Raw genomic sequence first — 16,355 nt, 5'->3', positions numbered from 1 at the left:
TAAAATAAACAATGTACTTGATAAAAGAAAAGGAATTTATGGTATGTCGTTCTCTCCACGAACCCCGCCGGCAGCAGCTCCTCCAAATCCGGCTCCGGCGGCTTCAGATACCGCCTGCTCTTATCCTCCGTCGGCGACGACCTCACCACACATAAATGTTAGCCATTCTTTACTGATCTCTATACCGAAATCACATTCTAGATTTGAATTAATTCAACCATATTAACACACTATAAAGAGGGGATAAAATCACCAACCTCCATCCATGCTTATTAATTTGATGTAGAGTTGGATCCACTATTTGATGTTTCCCCTTAAGCTGCTATTGATGTTTATCCTCTCCTTGGCCTCAAGCTTTGATGATTCTTTTGATGAAATAAAGAATCGAAACTTTATATATAAATATTGTAAGAATATATGTGTATAAACAATTGCCGAGAGTATGCAAATTGTTTTTGAGTGTATTTTTCATCTGCCTGCATAAGGCCTTTTATAGATGCACACGTACTGCATGGGAATGGATGTGACTATTCATTTATTACTTCAAAATTGACCAACCGATTTCTTTCCCAAAAGGTGTGTCAATTCGCATCAGTAACTGCCATTAATTTAATAATAATAACCGTCCATTGAATTTATTTACTTAGGCATGTATACGCATAAGTCATTACAATTCAATATATATAACCATCATGCACATAAATCAATACAATTTAATGTGTATATATATCACTGTCACATCACATTCTTTATGCACGTAACATATACATTAATATAATATATATAATAAAACCATATATATATATATATTTGTATATCATTTCGTGTACATATTCACACATATACTACACATTTATATATTATTATATTTAAGAGGCAAGAGAGGAGGGTTATCAATACACCCGATTCTAATTCTTTAATTGAAACCGATTCATCACGGTGTCATCTTTAATATTAGAATCCCTCTTAGCTTTTAATATTATGAACTTGAACTTTAATTTTAAACCAATAGATACATAGGTCACATAAGAATATAAATATTCTTACATTCTCCCACTTGACCTTTGTATTGTCTTTATGATTTAATAACTATAATGCGCACTTTTATATCAAGTTCAAAATATACTTTAAATACCTATAAAGCTAGACTTGATTGAATCATGGCGATCACACAATCATTTAGTCGACATGATTCCTTCCATGTATCACAAATCAATTCTAACTTTATATGAATAAACCTTTCATTAAGATGAATCTTTAATTCTCAATTCAACATATGTTATCTAAACATCCATACTGTATACAAACTTTAATGATAACATATAAACAAGCAGAAACATAACTTTTATTGAATTCACAAGAGTGTTTACACAATACATGAGTCCACAACTAAAATAGCAAGGCTTTGTCTATAATACCCATACGCTCTACATGGCCAATAAACATACTGGGTGGTAGTCCTTTAGTTAACGAATCCGCCACCATCATATCCGTTCTTATGTGCTCAAAATACACCCTTTGTTTCTGCACTTCTTCTTTAACCGATAAGTATTTCAACTCCATGTGCTTAGCACCCTTCGAGTACTTATCGTTTTTTGAGAAGAAGACAGCTGCGGAATTATCACAATAAATTTTCAGCGGCTTGGCTATGGTGTCGACAATTCCAAGTCCCGAAACAAAGTTCCGCAGCCACAATCCGTGAACTGTGGCTTCAAAGCATGCCACAAACTCTGCCTCCATAGTAGAAGTAGCAATGACAGACTGCTTTCCACTTTTCCATGATATTGCTCCATCGGCTAAAAGGAACAAGTATCCAAACGTCGATTTTCTTGTATCAACGCATCCGGCATAATCTGAATCTGAATATCCAACCACCTCTAGATGATCGGATCTCCTATAGGTAAGCATGTGTTCTTTGGTGCCTTGCAAGTACCTGAGAACCTTCTTTGCAGCCTTCCAGTGGTCCATACCGGGATTACTTTGATAACGACCCAACATACCAACCGCGAAGGTGATATCTGGTCGTGTACATGTTTGAACATAGTTCAAACTCCCAACCACTGATGCATAGGGAACCTTTTCCATTTCCTTACGCTCCAATTCATTTTTCGGACATTGCATTAAGCTAAGCTTGTCTCCCTTCTGAATTGGAGCAATTCCTGCGGAGCATTTATCCATTCTATATCTCTCTAAAACTTTATTGATATAGCCTTTCTGAGACAGACTTAACAATCCTTGTGATCTATCCCGGAATATCTCTATTCCGATCACATAAGATGCCTCACCCATATCCTTCATTTCAAAGTTTAAAGAGAGATACTTCTTTACATCATGTAGTAAACCCATGTCATTTGCGGCTAGCAAAATATCATCAACATATAGGACTAATATGATAAACTTGCTCCCACTGATTTTAATGTAGATGCATCTATCAACGATGATCTCTACAAAGCCATATGAAATAATGATATCATTAAACTTTATATACCATTGTCTGGAAGCTTGTTTGAGTCCATATATTGACTTTCTCAACTTACATACTAAGCCTTCTTGCCCTTCTATCATGAATCCTTCGGGTTGTTTCATGTATACCTCCTCTTCTAGTACTCCATTAAGAAAGGCCGTCTTTACATCCATTTGGTGAAGCTCCAAGTCATAATGAGCCACCAAAGCCAATACAACTCTTAAAGAATCCTTCTTTGAAACTGGAGAGAAGGTTTCTTTGTAGTCAATGCCATCCTTTTGAGTGAATCCTTTGGCAACAAGGCGAGCCTTGTACATTTCAATGTTACATTTCGAATTACGTTTTGTTTTAAAGATCCATTTACAACCAATGGCTTTAAAACCCGTAGGCAATTCTACCAAGTCCCAAACATTGTTATCTCTCATGGATTTCATCTCATCCTTTGTTGCATTTAACCAATTTTCAGAATTGTCACTTTCCATGGCTTGTTGGAATGAGATAGGATCTTTATCAATGCTCAAGTCACATTCACTTTCAACGGAATATACCACATAGTCATCCGATATGGCCGATCGTCGTTCCCTTACTGATCGTCTTAAAGGTTCTATTGGTTCATCATTCCGTTCTTGAATTATGACTGGTTCATCTTCAATCTCAATAGGTGGGTTATGCACTTCATGTTGTTCAATAAGAACAACAATCTTAGGTGCAACAAAAGGTGGATGAACAACCTTTTCTTGAACTTCATTAAAGTCCACTTTACGAGGTTCATCACTCCCACTAATTTCAATGAACCTAGCATTACCCGTCTCAACTATCCTCGTACCATGGTTAGGACAATAGAATGTATATCCTTTTGACTTATCTGGATAGCCAATGAAATATCCACTGACCGTCTTTAAATCCAGCTTCTTTTCATGCGGATTATACAACTTTACTTCTGCGGGGCAACCCCAAATACGTAAATGCCTTAAACTCGGTTTCCTTCCCGTCCACAGTTCGAAAGGTGTCTTTGGAACTGCCTTACTAGGAACCCGATTAAGCATATACGTTGCAGTCTTTAATGCATAAATCCACAACGAAAGAGGTAAATTACACCCACTTAACATGCATCTAACCATATCCAATAGAGTGCGATTTCGCCTTTCCGCTACACCATTCTGTTGCGGAGTACCGGGCATTGTATATTGTGCACAAATGCCCTTGCTTTCGAGGTACTTTGCAAATGGACCCGGACATTGTCCAGATTCATTAAATTTTCCGTAGAATTCACCACCTCTATCTGATCTCACCACTTTAACATTTCTATCTAATTGCCTTTCTACTTCATCTATGAATATCTTTAAGACATTCACGGATTCAGCCTTTTCACGTAATAGATATATGTAACCATACCGTGAGAAATCATCAATAAAAGTGATAAAATAATTTCTACCATCCCACGAAGGTGCATCAAACGGACCACAAATATCAGTATGAATTAATTCAAGAAGTTGAGAACTTCTTGTGGCTTGTTTCTTTACTATGTGTTTAGTTTGCTTTCCCTTTATGCAATCTATACACATATCTAGATCACTAAAATCCAATTGAGGAAGAATATCATTCTTTACCAACCTCATCATCCTTTCCTTGGATATGTGACATAGTCTTTGATGCCACAAGAAAGCCGAATTTTCACTTGACACACTACGTTTTATGCCTCTACTTTCAACATTAAATAATGATTCAGAAAACTTTGCATCAAGATTGAAACTGTAGAGTGAATCAAACAAAGTACCACTTCCATAGAAGTAATCATTTCTGTACAATGTAAATACACTATTTACAAACTTGATTTTAAATCCTAATCTATCCAACCTACTAACAGATACAAGATTTCTAGCACAATCTGGTACATAGAGACATTCCTTAAGATCTATATGACATCCCGTGTCCAAGATCAGTCTATAGGTCCCGACGCCTTTAATTTGTGCCTTCATCCTGTTCCCCATGAACAAGTATTGTTCACTTCATTTTATAGGTTGGATCGTACTGAATCTCTGTTCAATGTGAGACACATGTGTAGTAGCACCAGAATCTAACCACCAAGTATTATTAGGCACTTCAATAAGATTTGACTCAAAGCAAACGAAACTATTATGTTTACCTTTCTTATCGAACCATGCCTTCCTTTTTGGACAATCCTTCTTGAAGTGTCCCGGTTCTCTACAGAAGAAACACTTCCTTTCCTTTTGGATCTTCTTTTCGGGGCCTTTAGGAAAAGAAGACTCTTTACGTTTGTCCTTTTTACTTGCCTTTACCTTACTGGTGCTTGCTCCTCCACGACCCATTAGATTCACAACTTGGTCACCCATCTTCTTTAGTCTCCCTTCCTCTTGAACTAACATGGCCTTTAGTTCTTTAAGGTCCCATTTATCTTTTATGGTGTTATAATTCACCTGGAACTGGCCAAATTCAATAGGAAGAGAGTTTATGATGAATTGAACCAAGAACTGTTCATGAACCTCCATTCCTAAGGTCGTGAGCCTTGCTGCCAAGTTTGACATGTGTGTTACATGATCGTGAATCGGCTTAGACCAGTCAAACTTTCTTGTAGTGAGCTCACTCATTAGGCTCCCCACAATTGACTTGTCGGCCAATTCCGATTGTGAACACTCCTTTATCTTTTCAATAAATTCTCTTGCACTCTCTGTCTTAGGCATAGATGGCTTTAAACTTTCTGCCATCGTCATCCTCATAAGATTGAGACTTAGCCTGTTAGAGCGCTCCCAAGTCTCATATCGAGACTTATCCGTTTCGGAGCTTTCTTCCGTAATGGCTGCAGGCTCATTTTCCGTAAGTATGGCATGGTCAAGTGACATAATACCCAGTGAAAACCGGATCTGTTCTGACCATTCTCCATAGTTCTGCCCATTGAACTTTACGACGGAGTTTGCAGATGCATATATATTAGATGAAGCTGCAACATTTATACATGCTTACAATTAGTGCTTTGAACTTTAAACACCGATTCAGATAACTGTAATACTTTAAATAACATGCATTCAAGTAACCTTTGGGAAATACTTAAAATACACATACTTTCAACGATGCTAAAAAATTTCTTTAATAATTAATCAAATCATACATATATCAAATAAGCATGTTGCCTTTGGGTATACATACTACATAAGACACAAGTAGACATGATTAATCCCTTTCGTATTATTAAATGTATACAATGATCCACCTTTGGGTGATCTCCAAGTATATAAATAATAATATAATTGATCAATCAAACTTTAATGTCATTTATAGCATCTCTTTAATCATGATCAATTAACTAACATTCATCATGCTCAATAATTAAATGCAATATAACAAGACCACTTTGGTGATTAACAAGTCATATATCATTTAAATATTAAAATCTTTAATGGGTAGAAAACATTATATTGTTTTATTATTTCATAAAACAATACCCAACACATAAGCGGAAGAAAATTTAACCAAAATAAAAAATTAATACCATTTAAATTTCAATTTTGAAAAACACATAAATGGTGAATTAACCAAATCTAGATTGGCTCTGATACCAACTGTTAGCCATTCTTTACTGATCTCTATACCGAAATCACATTCTAGATTTGAATTAATTCAACCATATTAACACACTATAAAGAGGGGTTAAAATCACCAACCTCCATCCATGCTTATTAATTTGATGTAGGGTTGGATCCACTATTTGATGTTTCCCCTTAAGCTGCTATTGATGTTTATCCTCTCCTTGGCCTCAAGCTTTGATGATTCTTTTGATGAAATAAAGAATCGAAACTTTATATATAAATATTGTAAGGATATATGTGTATAAACAATTGCCGAGAGTATGCAAATTGTGTTTGAGTGTATTTTTCATCTGCCTGCATAAGGCCTTTTATAGATGCACACATACTGCATGGGAATGGATGTGACTATTCATTTATTACTTCAAAATTGACCAACAGATTTCTTTCCCAAAAGGTGTGTCAATTCGCATCAGTAACTGCCATTAATTTAATAATAATAACCATCCATTGAATTTATTTACTTATGCATGTATACGCATAAGTCATTACAATTCAATATATATAACCATCATGCACATAAATCAATACAATTTAATGTGTATATATATTACTGTCACATCACAATCTTTATGCACGTAACATATACATTAATATAATATATATAATAAATCCATATATATATATATATATAGGGTTGTGATCAATTGAGCTTTTTTAGTCTAATTGAGAAATGAGATGCATTATCAGCCACTCATTTTTATTAAATGAGTGGTCCAGAATTTGCCACATGGAAAATATTTTTAGTTTAATTAATTATGGAAGGGCGTAATGGTAATTTTATGTTTAAATTGGGTTTCTTCCGCTTGTGTTCTCCATCTCCTTCCCAAATCCCCGACGCAGATTTCGATCTCAGCCCCTTCGCTTCTCCGCCACCCCCAAAATCTCTGCCACAATCTCCGTCGCCGACAAGCTTCCTGACGCCACCCTATCCTACCTCGACGCCTCCGACGAGCTCCAGACCATCTCAATCGCCGACATCACCACGAATAAGAAGACAATTTTGGTCGTGTCCTCCGTCGCCGCCTCCTTCATCCGCGCCATCAGCGACGCCGCCATAACCTCGCTCTCCTGAGCTAATCTCTGCCACATCAGCTTCATCCTTCTCCATCCTCCTCACCCATTCCTCCAGGTCCATTTTCCTCCACCCGCTCTCGAGATCTCGTCGTCTCTCTGCTTCGGTAGAGACTGGATCTTCGAATCGTAACTCCTCACCAGGAGCGCCGTCTGCCGCCGCCGCCGCTCATATAGTGCGATTCTCAATCTGTCGTTCTGTTTCGGTTGACGAAATTGCAATTATTAATTACTCTGTTTTCACTTCAATTTGACAGCAACAAATGGTTGTTTTGATTTACCTGTGTATTGAGGTAGTGTTCAATCTCGATTCGTTGTGATTGAGGATTGGCTAGTAGCAATTTTCCATTGACACGCTTCAAATCGTTGCTGGAGATCGTCTCCGACGAGATCTGCAACAAGGTGAGCTCGTGCGCGCTGAAGCTGCTGATGCAGATGCTGGAGGCGTCGAAGAAGTCGAGGCTGAAGGCGATCAAGGCCGGCGCGATCTGCATGTTGGTGGAGCTGCGGCCAGAATCGAGCAGATCTAAATGCGAGAGGATTATGCAATTGATCAATTTTGCTTTTGTTACAGTGTTTGTCAGTTGTTGACATTTTGATATATAAGCTGGTGACACTAAGACAACTATGGTGCATATCGTGTCAACGGCACATACATGTCATGTCAACTACGGTACATATCGTGTCAACTACACATACAAGCCATGTCAACTGTGTTACAAGCCATGTCAACTACACGTACAACCATGTCAACTGCACATAGAAACCATGTCAACAACAATTATAAGTCATGTCAACTACACATAAAAGCCATGTCAACAATCCGACACATTAAAACACGAAATGACACTTATACCCCCGTGTTGACATAATGTGATAGCTGTTGACATTTAGTTAATCTTGTGGATTAGTGGCTGATATTGCATCTCATTTCTCAATTTAGCTAAATAATCTCAACCTAACAGGACCCTATATATATATATATATTTGTATATCATTTCGTGTACATATTCACACATATACTACACATTTATATATTATTATATTTAAGAGGCAAGAGAGGAGGGTTATCAATACACCCGATTCTAATTCTTTAATTGAAACCGATCCATCACGGTGTCATCTTTAATATTAGAATCCCTCTTAACTTTTAATATTATGAACTTGAACTTTAATTTTAAACCAATAGATACATAGGTCACATAAAAATATAAATATTCTTACATTCTCCCACTTGACCTTTGTATTGTCTTTATGATTTAATAACTATAATGCGCACTTTTATATCAAGTTCAAAATATACTTTAAATACCTATAAAGCTAGACTTGATTGAATCATGGCGGTCACACAATCATTTAGTCGACATGATTCCTTCCATGTATCACAAATCAATTCTAACTTTATATGAATAAACCTTTCATTGAGATGAATCTTTAATTCTCAATTCAACATATGTTATCTAAACATCCATACTGTATACAAACTTTAATGATAACATATAAACAAGCAGAAACATAACTTTTATTGAATTCACAAGAGTGTTTACACAATACATGAGTCCACAACTAAAATAGCAAGGCTTTGTCTATAATACCCATACGCTCTACATGGCCAATAAACATACTGGGTGGTAGTCCTTTAGTTAACGGATCCGCTACCATCATATCCGTTCTTATGTGCTCAAAATACACCCTTTGTTTCTGCACTTCTTCTTTAACCGATAAGTATTTCAACTCCATGTGCTTAGCACCCTTCGAGTACTTATCGTTTTTTGAGAAGAAGACAGCTGCGGAATTATCACAATAAATTTTCAGCGGCTTGGCTATGGTGTCGACAATTCCAAGTCCCGAAACAAAGTTCCGCAGCCACAATCCGTGAACTGTGGCTTCAAAGCATGCCACAAACTCTGCCTCCATAGTAGAAGTAGCAATGACAGACTGCTTTCCACTTTTCCATGATATTGCTCCATCGGCTAAAATGAACAAGTATCCAAACGTCGATTTTCTTGTATCAACGCATCCGGCATAATCTGAATCTGAATATCCAACCACCTCTAGATGATCGGATCTCCTATAGGTAAGCATGTGTTCTTTGGTGCCTTGCAAGTACCTGAGAACCTTCTTTGCAGCCTTCCAGTGGTCCATACTGGGATTACTTTGATAACGACCCAACATACCAACCGCGAAGGTGATATCTGGTCATGTACATGTTTGAACATAGTTCAAACTCCCAACCACTGATGCATAGGGAACCTTTTCCATTTCCTTACGCTCCAATTCATTTTTTGGACATTCCATTAAGCTAAGCTTGTCTCCCTTCTGAATTGGAGCAATTCCTGCGGAGCATTTATCCATTCTATATCTCTCTAAAACTTTATTGATATAGCCTTTCTGAGACAGACTTAACAATCCTTGTGATCTATCCCGGAATATCTCTATTCCAATCACATAAGATGCCTCACCCATATCCTTCATTTCAAAGTTTAAAGAGAGATACTTCTTTACATCATGTAGTAAACCCATGTCATTTGCGGCTAGCAAAATATCATCAACATATAGGACTAATAAGATAAACTTACTCCCACTGATTTTAATGTAGATACATCTATCAACGATGATCTCTACAAAGCCATATGAAACAATGATATCATTAAACTTTATATACCATTGTCTGGAAGCTTGTTTGAGTCCATATATTGACTTTCTCAACTTACATACTAAGCCTTCTTGCCCTTCTATCATGAATCCTTCGGGTTGTTTCATGTATACCTCTTCTTCTAGTACTCCATTAAGAAAGGCCGTCTTTACATCCATTTGGTGAAGCTCCAAGTCATAATGAGCCACCAAAGCCAATACAACTCTTAAAGAATCCTTCTTTGAAACTGGAGAGAAGGTTTCTTTGTAGTCAATGCCATCCTTTTGAGTGAATCCTTCGGCAACAAGGCGAGCCTTGTACCTTTCAATGTTACCTTTCGAATTACGTTTTGTTTTAAAGATCCATTTACAACCAATGGCTTTAAAACCCGTAGGCAATTCTACCAAGTCCCAAACATTGTTATCTCTCATGGATTTCATCTCATCCTTTGTTGCATTTAACCAATTTTCAGAATTGTCACTTTCCATGGCTTGTTGGAATGAGATAGGATCTTTATCAATGCTCAAGTCACATTCACTTTCAACGGAATATACCACATAGTCATCCGATATGGCCGATCGTCGTTCCCTTACTGATCGTCTTAAAGGTTCTATTGGTTCATCATTCCGTTCTTGAATTATGACTGGTTCATCTTCAATCTCAATAGGTGGGTTATGCACTTCATGTTGTTCAATAAGAACAACAATCTTAGGTGCAACAAAAGGTGGATGAACAACCTTTTCTTGAACTTCATTAAAGTCCACTTTACGAGGTTCATCACTCCCACTAATTTCAATGAACCTAGCATTACCCGTCTCAACTATCCTCGTACCATGGTTAGGACAATAGAATGTATATCCTTTTGACTTATCTGGATAGCCAATGAAATATCCACTGACCGTCTTTAAATCCAGCTTCTTTTCATGCGGATTATACAACTTTACTTCTGCGGGGCAACCCCAAATACGTAAATGCCTTAAACTCGGTTTCCTTCCCGTCCACAGTTCGAAAGGTGTCTTTGGAACTGCCTTACTAGGAACCCGATTAAGCATATACGTTGCAGTCTTTAATGCATAAATCCACAACGAAAGAGGTAAATTACACCCACTTAACATGCATCTAACCATATCCAATAGAGTGCGATTTCGCCTTTCCGCTACACCATTCTGTTGCGGAGTACCGGGCATTGTATATTGTGCACAAATGCCCTTGCTTTCGAGGTACTTTGCAAATGGACCCGGACATTGTCCAGATTCATTAAATTTTCCGTAGAATTCACCACCTCTATCTGATCTCACCACTTTAACATTTCTATCTAATTGCCTTTCTACTTCATCTATGAATATCTTTAAGACATTCACGGATTCAGCCTTTTCACGTAATAGATATATGTAACCATACCGTGAGAAATCATCAATAAAAGTGATAAAATAATTTCTACCATCCCACGAAGGTGCATCAAACGGACCACAAATATCAGTATGAATTAATTCAAGAAGTTGAGAACTTCTTGTGGCTTGTTTCTTTACTATGTGTTTAGTTTGCTTTCCCTTTATGCAATCTATACACATATCTAGATCACTAAAATCCAATTGAGGAAGAATATCATTCTTTACCAACCTCATCATCCTTTCCTTGGATATGTGACCTAGTCTTTGATCCCACAAGAAAGCCGAATTTTCACTTGACACACTACGTTTTATGCCTCTACTTTCAACATTAAATAATGATTCAGAAAACTTTGCATCAAGATTGAAACTGTAGAGTGAATCAAACAAAGTACCACTTCCATAGAAGTAATCATTTCTGTACAATGTAAATACACTATTTACAAACTTGATTTTAAATCCTAATCTATCCAACCTACTAACAGATACAAGATTTCTAGCACAATCTGGTACATAGAGACATTCCTTAAGATCTATATGACATCCCGTGTCCAAGATCAGTCTATAGGTCCCGACGCCTTTAATTTGTGCCTTCATCCTGTTCCCCATGAACAAGTATTGTTCACTTCATTTTATAGGTTGGATCGTACTGAATCTCTGTTCAATGTGAGACACATGTGTAGTAGCACCAGAATCTAACCACCAAGTATTATTAGGCACTTCAATAAGATTTGACTCAAAGCAAACGAAACTATTATGTTTACCTTTCTTATCGAACCATGCCTTCCTTTTTGGACAATCCTTCTTGAAGTGTCCCGGTTCTCTACAGAAGAAACACTTCCTTTCCTTTTGGATCTTCTTTTCGGGGCCTTTAGGAAAAGAAGACTCTTTACGTTTGTCCTTTTTACTTGCCTTTACCTTACTGGTGCTTGCTCCTCCACGACCCATTAGATTCACAACTTGGTCACCCATCTTCTTTAGTCTCCCTTCCTCTTGAACTAACATGGCCTTTAGTTCTTTAAGGTCCCATTTATCTTTTATGGTGTTATAATTCACCTGGAACTGGCCAAATTCAATAGGAAGAGAGTTTATGATGAATTGAACCAAGAACTGTTCATGAACCTCCATTCCTAAGGTCGTGAGCCTTGCTGCCAAGTTTGACATGTGTGTTACATGATCGTGAATCGGCTTAGACCAGTCAAACTTTCTTGTAGTGAGCTCACTCATTAGGCTCCCCACAATTGACTTGTCGGCCAATTCCGATTGTGAACACTCCTTTATCTTTTCAATAAATTCCCTTGCACTCTCTGTCTTAGGCATAGATGGCTTGAAACTTTCTGCCATCGTCATCCTCATAAGATTGAGACTTAGCCTGTTAGAGCGCTCCCAAGTCTCATATCGAGACTTATCCGTTTCGGAGCTTTCTTCCGTAATGGCTGCAGGCTCATCTTCCGTAAGTATGGCATGGTCAAGTGACATAATACCCAGTGAAAACCGGATCTGTTCTGACCATTCTCCATAGTTCTGCCCATTGAACTTTACGACGGAGTTTGCAGATGCATATATATTAGATGAAGCTGCAACATTTATACATGCTTACAATTAGTGCTTTGAACTTTAAACACCGATTCAGATAACTGTAATACTTTAAATAACATGCATTCAAGTAACCTTTGGGCAATACTTAAAATACACATACTTTCAACGATGCTAAAAAATTTCTTTAATAATTAATCAAATCATACATATATCAAATAAGCATGTTGCCTTTGGGTATACATACTACATAAGACACAAGTAGACATGATTAATCCCTTTCGTATTATTAAATGTATACAATGATCCACCTTTGGGTGATCTCCAAGTATATAAATAATAATATAATTGATCAATCAAACTTTAATGTCATTTATAGCATCTCTTTAATCATGATCAATTAACTAACATTCATCATGCTCAATAATTAAATGCAATATAACAAGACCACTTTGGTGATTAACAAGTCATATATCATTTAAATATTAAAATCTTTAATGGGTAGAAAACATTATATTGTTTTATTATTTCATAAAACAATACCCAACACATAAGCGGAAGAAAATTTAACCAAAATAAAAAATTAATACCATTTAAATTTCAATTTTGAAAAACACATAAATGGTGAATTAACCAAATCTAGATTGGCTCTGATACCAACTGTTAGCCATTCTTTACTGATCTCTATACCGAAATCACATTCTAGATTTGAATTAATTCAACCATATTAACACACTATAAAGAGGGGATAAAATCACCAACCTCCATCCATGCTTATTAATTTGATGTAGGGTTGGATCCACTATTTGATGTTTCCCCTTAAGCTGCTATTGATGTTTATCCTCTCCTTGGCCTCAAGCTTTGATGATTCTTTTGATGAAATAAAGAATCGAAACTTTATATGTAAATATTGTATGAATATATGTGTATAAACAATTGCCGAGAGTATGCAAATTGTTTTTGAGTGTATTTTTCATCTGCCTGCATAAGGCCTTTTATAGATGCACACGTACTGCATGGGAATGGATGTGACTATTCATTTATTACTTCTAAATTGACCAACCGATTTCTTTCCCAAAAGGTGTGTCAATTCGCATCAGTAACTGCCATTAATTTAATAATAATAACCGTCCATTGAATTTATTTACTTATGCATGTATACGCATAAGTCATTACAATTCAGTATATATGACCATCATGCACATAAATCAATACAATTTAATGTGTATATATATTACTGTCACATCACATTCTTTATGCACGTAACATATACATTAATATAATATATATAATAAATCTATATATATATATATATATATATATTTGTATATCATTTCGTGTACATATTCACACATATACTACACATTTATATATTATTATATTTAAGAGGCAAGAGAGGAGGGTTATCAATACACCCGATTCTAATTCTTTAATTAAAACTGATCCATCACGGTGTCATCTTTAATATTAAAATCCCTCTTAGCTTTTAATATTATGAACTTGAACTTTAATTTTAAACCAATAGATACATAGGTCACATAAGAATATAAATATTCTTACAATAAAAACCACTCCCGCTCCTCTCCAGGCCCACCGCCACCCCCCTCAACGAGAAGAAGAGAGTAGAGAAGAGAAGAAAATAGAAGAGCGGGAGAAATGATTTTCAGGAACGAGCGACTAATTAGAGTTTAACCCTAATTTTGTTTGTGCAATGACCATTATACCCCTGCCTTGTTATTATGAAGTAAATTAGTGATAGGAGAACTAATTTCTCCTTTAAATTTAAAAATTACATGTATTAATAATAGCCCTTGATTTTTTGATCATGTGGCTATGATTTGTTCTCTAGTTATTTGGTTAAGGGGTGTTTGCCATAGATCACTACCCTATATATATATATATATATATATATAGGGTTTTGATCTATGATTACTAGATTTAAATACAGAAACGCAGAACAATATCATGCGTAGGGCATTTTTAGGTTATGGTTATAGGGTTTTGATCTATGAAAACTAGATTTAAATACAGAAACGCAGAACAATATCATGCGTAGGGCATTTTTAGGTTATGGTTAGTGTATTTTTAGGTCATATTAACCAAGTACGACCTAAAATGATCTTAACATGACATTAAACTCAAATCTTATAATATGACCTAAAACTGCTTAATTATGACCTTCCATGTTTTTAGTTAATTATTGACCATTAGATCATCTAATCCTAGGGCTGAGATTTGAGCTGCATTTCTGGATTTAAACACATACTTATTTTGATCATCTCCCTATATATATATATATATATATATATATATATATATAGAGTCTCATTATTCACAAATTCACTCTTAAAGACCGAACCACCGAATCATACCAAATTAGGGTTTTTAGATCTAGTTTTTTATGGATGAGAGACACAAATTTATCAATTATTTTCGCCTTCATTACGAGCCTATTTTAATTCATCCGAAGGTAAATAAGTTATACTAACATGTTACGAAGATTTAACTCCATTCCAGTAGGTTTTTACTTCATTCCAGTAGGTTTTTACTTCATTCCAGTATGATTGTTACTTCATTCGAGTACGTAAATGCGGTTTCGCCGTCGCGTGCCGTTCTTTCTCTCTACAATATCTATCACCACCGCCACAACGCTGATATGATGTAATAAACACATGGAATGATGTAACAAATTATTGGAATGAAGTATGTGTAGAAGCATTTGAAGTCCTACTGGAATGAAGTAAAAACCTTATCCAATGAAGTAATAACATTTCTGAATGAAGTAATAAACGCACTTGAATAAATTGCATTTTTTAATGTAAATAAAGTAAAAACACAGGTCAATGAATTCAAATGAAACATATGTTGAATCATTTCAAAACTTACAGGAAGAAAGTAAAAACATGTTGTAGTTTCAAGGTATTACGTACGGAATGAAGTAATAAACCTATACAATGAAGTAAAATGAGCTTGTAATGAAGACCGAAAAATTTACACAGCAGCACATCTCATCAAATAAACTTGATCTAATGGCCCAGATTTGGTCTCTAGTTCGGTCTTTAAAACTGGTTCGACATTGATCGCAACTCTCTCTCTCTCTCTATATATATATATATATATATAGGGTCCCCTTATATGCACAACACCTCCTTAGTGTAGAACTAGAGACCAAATATTAGCCATTGGATCTAATATTTTATGGATGAGATGAGATATTGTACAAATAATTTCCGTCATTTATCCTAAGAGCAATTTACTTCATACCAGGGGCTATTTAGTCATAATACATTATTATAAGTTATTTTCATTTCTCGGGTGAAGTTATTTGATTATAGATGAAGCAGTGTAATTATAAGATGGATAAATTATATCATAAGATGAAGATATTTATTTTGGACTGTTCAAATTTTGGCTCATTTTAACCGAAATGTTTCCATTTCTCGTGTGAAGTTATTTCATTATAAGATCAAGTACAGTGATTATAAGATGAAGTGATTGAACGACGGTAGTGTAGTAGCGGCGGTTGTGGCACACTATATCGGGGCTGAGTTGCGGGTGAAATTCAAACCGAGACTGACCTCGAGTCGGTGCCTGAACAACAATGTTGTACCGCGAGTAGGGAGAGCCGAGTTATGACGGTTACCAACACCGGATGT

This window comes from Salvia splendens, chromosome 19 (assembly GCF_004379255.2).
Source record: "Salvia splendens isolate huo1 chromosome 19, SspV2, whole genome shotgun sequence".
Lineage (NCBI taxonomy): Eukaryota > Viridiplantae > Streptophyta > Magnoliopsida > Lamiales > Lamiaceae > Salvia > Salvia splendens.
The sequence above is the reverse complement of the archived record's forward strand: the minus strand, read 5'-3'. Positions refer to the sequence as shown.